Raw genomic sequence first — 4,501 nt, 5'->3', positions numbered from 1 at the left:
CCCAAGCACACCATCAGATCAGCATGCACACACATCAACACACAAGAGTGGCTCTGGCAAACATAAGCACCACACATCCCACAGGCACTCACATAAGCACCATCCCCATGCAGACACACCAACATCCACTGCCTCCACTGTCTCCCCCCACGTCCTCTTCCTCCCTCCCTGTTTCGTCTCCACTCACACCTGCATGCACTACATCCTCAGCCACTACCTCCATCGCGAGCACGCCCATCACCACACACCGCTCACGTGCAATCACCATCCCCACTACAATTCACACATCCCCTGTGTCATCTCCCAGTGTGTCTGTGAGCCCTCCTCCCAAAGTACACAAACGCAGGTACACACCCACCCAACAGCTATCCACCTCACAACAGCCTCCGGCCCTTGCACCTTCACCCAAATTCAGCAGACGTACATGTAGGAAATTATCATCTTGCCTGGCATGTTACCCCCATTTTTACTGTATGTATGTTTGTTTTTGCCTGTGTCACTGGGATCCTGCTAGCCAGGACCCCAGTGCTCACAAAGTATTCCCTGTATGTATTCCCTGTGTGGTGCCTAACTGTATCACTTAGGCTCTGCTAATCAGAACCTCAGTGTTTATGCTCTATCTGCTTTTAAAATTGTCCCTGCAGGCTAGTGACTAATTTGACAAATTCTGATTGGTACACTGGAACACCCTTATCATTCCCTAGTATATGGTACCTAGGTACCCAGGGTATTGGGGTTCCAGGAGATCCCTATGGGCTGCAGCATCTCTTTTGCCACCCATAGGGAGCTCAGACAATTCTTACACAGGCCTGCCACTGCAGACTGCGTGAAATAACGTCCACGTTATTTCACAGCCATTTACACTGCATTTAAGTAACTTATAAGTCACCTATATGTCTAACCCTCACTTAGTGAAGGTTAGGTGCAAAGTTTCTTAGTGTGTGGGCACCCTGGCAATAGCCAAGGTGCCCCCACATTGTTCAGAGCAAATTCCCTGGACTTTGTGAGTGTGGGGACACCATTACACGCATGCACTACATATAGGTCAACACCTATATGTGGCGTCACAATGGTAACTCCGAACATGGCCATGTAACATGTCTAGGATCATGGAATTGTCCCCCCAATACCATTCTTGTATTGGGGGGACAATTCCATTCATCCCAGGGTCTCCAGCATAGAGCCCGGGTACTGCCAAACTAGCTTTCCGGGGTTTTCTCTGCAGCTACCACTGCTGCCAACCCTCAGACAGGTTTTTGCCCCCCTGGGGCCTGGGCAGACCTGGCCCAGGAAGGCAGAACAAAGGATTTCCTCTGAGAGAGGGTGTTAAACCCTCTCCCTTTGGAAATAGGTGTGAAGGGCTGGGGAGGAGTAGCCTCCCTCAGGCTCTGGAAATGCTTTGATGGGCACTGATGGTGCCCATCTCTGCATAAGCCAGTCTACACCGGTTCAGGGATCCCCCAGCCCTGCTCTGGCATGAAACAGGACAAAGGAAAGGGGAGTGACCACTCCCCTGACCAGCACTTCCCAGTGGAGGTGCCCAGAGCTCCTCCAGTGTGTTACACCCTCTCCCTTTGGAAATAGGTGTGAAGGGCCTGGGAGGAGTAGCCTCTCCTGGCCTCTGGAAATGCTTTGAAGGGTACAGATGGTGCCCTCCTTGCATAAGCCAGCCTACACCGGTTCAGGGATCCCCCCAGCCCTGCTCTGGTGTGAAACTGGACAAAGGAAAGGGGAGTGACCACTTCCCTGACCTTCACCTCCCAGTGGAGGTGCCCAGAGCTCCTCCACTGTGTCCCAGACCTCTGCCATCTTGGATGCAGAGGCGTGATGGCACAAAGGACAGCTCTGAGTGGCCAGTGCCAGCAGGTGACATCAAAGACCCCTCCTGATAGGTGCTTACCTTTCCCTGTAGCCAAACCTCCTCTGAGGGCTATTTAGGGTCTCTCCTGTGGGTATCTCACCAGATAACGAATGCAAGAGCTCACCAAAGTTCCTCTGCACTTCCCTCTTTGACTTCTGCCAAGGATCGACCGCTGACTGCTCCAGGACGCCTGCAAAACCGCAACAAAGTAGAAAGAAGACTACCAGCAACATTGTAGCGCCTAATCCTGTCGATTTCTCGACTGTTTCCTGGTGGTACATGCTCTGAGGGCTGTCTGCCTTCACCCTGCACTGGAAGCCAAGAAGAAATCTCCCATGTGTTGACAGACTCTTCCCCCTGCCAACGCAGGCACCAATCTTCTGCATCACCGGTCCTCTGGTTCCTCTCTCATCCTGACGAGCGTGGTCCCTGGAACACAGGAGCTGGGTCTAAGTGTCTCCGACAGTCCAGTGGCCCTTCTGTCCAAATTTGGTAGAGGTAAGTCCTTGCCTCCCCAAGCCAGACAGTAATCCTGTGTACTGCATGAACTGCAGCTGCTAGGGCTTCTGTGCACTCTTGCAAGACTTCCTCCGTGCACATCCTAGCCCGGGTCCCCAGCACTCCGTCCAGTATTGCCCAACTCGCTGAGTTGGACTCCGACTTCGTGGGACTCCCTTTTGTTGTGCTGAGACGACCACCATCCTCAGATCTTCTGAGCACCTGTTCAGGTGCTTCTATGGGTGCTGCCCGCCTCTGCATGGGTCTCTGTGTTGCTGGGCGTCCCCTCGGTCTTCTCCTCCAAGGGGCGACTCCTGGTCTTTCCAGGACCCTGGCAGCACCCAAAATCCTTAACAGCAACTCTTGCAGCTAGCAAGGCTTGTTTGTGGTCTTTCTGCATGGAAACAACTCTGCGTCCTCCAGCACGCCATGCGACATCTTCTGACCAAAGGAGAAATTCCTGGCACCTTCCGTAGTTGCAGAATCTTTGGCTTCTTCCACCCGGAGGCAGCCCTTTTGCACTTTCATCCGGGGTTTAGTAGGCTTCTGCCCCCCCTGGACATTTGCATGACTCTTGGACTTGGTACCCTTCCTTTACAGGTCCTCAGGTCCAGGAATCCGTCTTCAGTGCTTTGTAGTCAGTTGTTGTCCTTGCAGAATCCCCTATCTCGACTTTACTGTCTTTCTGGGGTAGTAGGGTAACTTTACTCCTACTTTTCAGTGTCTTGGGGTGGGGTATCTTGGGCACCCTTAGTGTTTTCTTACACTCCCAGCGACCCTCTACACACTACACTAGGCCTGGGGTCCATTCGTGGTTTGCATTCCACTTTTGGAGCATATGGTTTTTGTTGCCCCTAGGCCTATTTCTCCCTATTGCATTCTATTGTGTTCTATACTGTTTGCACTACTTTTCTAACTGTTACTTACCTGATTTTTGTTTGTGTGCGTATATTTTGTGTATATTACTTACCTCCTAAGGAAGTATCTTCCTCTGAAATACTTTTGGCTTATTGTCACTAAAATGAAGTACCTTTATTTTTAGTAACTCTGAGTATTGTGTTTTCTTATGAAATAGTGCTAAGTGATATAAGTGGTATAGTAGAAGCTTTGCATGTCTCCTAGTTCAGCCTAAGCTGCTCTGCTATAGCTACCCTTATCAGCCTAAGCTGCTAGAACACCTCTATTCTACTAATATGGGATAACTGGACCTGGCACAAGGTGTTAGTGCCACCAGGTACCCACTATAAGCCAGGCCAGCCTCCTACAGTACACATTCTACAACCACTACCTCTTCCTCCACTCCCAAACCCCCTCCATCTTCCTGTCCCAGTGTGTCTAAAAAACTCTTCCTGGCTAACATTGACCTCTTCCCTACACCTCCCCCCGTCCTTCCCCTAGGGCCAGGCTTTCCAGGTCCCAGGCCATCACCTCAGCCACCAAATCCCCAGGCACAGTGGTGCCTGCAATTCCGGGGTCATCGCGTGCGCCACCCATCAGGGCTGCCAGTGTGCCACGTAGCGAGGGCAAGGACATTCCGCCACCTGCCAAGGTGAAAAAGGTGCCCACATCCCGGAGGGAGAAGCCGAAACTGCCAGCCACCAAGGGCTCAGCAAAAACAAAAGGGGACAGTGGCAAGACAACTGCGGCACCATCAAAGGCATGGAAGGGCCAAAAGCAGAAGAGCAGGTCAGGAGAGGGCATGGTGGCACTGACTGTGGGACCAGTGTCACACCTTCTGTTCACAACCACACCAACCTGTACGGCGGCGAACACAGCTAGCTGCCCCGCCACCACAACCGCCACCTGCACCGCCACCTGCACCGCCACCGGCACGTCTACAGCATCAGCGACAGTCCCCGGGCCTCTTCCCCAGTGGGTAGCCATCCGAGGCTGCAGGAGATGTCCTGCTGTGTCCCTCAGCAGGTGCTGACCCATGCACCACGGCCAGTACCGCCGCCACAGACACCAGCGCAAGCACCGCCGCCACAGACACCGCTGCAAGCAGCACCACTGGACCCACGACGTACTCGGACAGTGGCACCACCGCTGACATGGCTATCATCCCCAGTGGTCAGTCGTCCGAGGCTGGAGGAGAGTTCCTGGACCCTGGGCAGCTTCCATGAGGCATGACTTCCATCACTG

This window comes from Pleurodeles waltl, chromosome 7 (genome assembly GCF_031143425.1).
Source record: "Pleurodeles waltl isolate 20211129_DDA chromosome 7, aPleWal1.hap1.20221129, whole genome shotgun sequence".
Classification (NCBI taxonomy): domain Eukaryota; kingdom Metazoa; phylum Chordata; class Amphibia; order Caudata; family Salamandridae; genus Pleurodeles; species Pleurodeles waltl.
Note: the sequence above shows the minus strand (reverse complement) of the source record.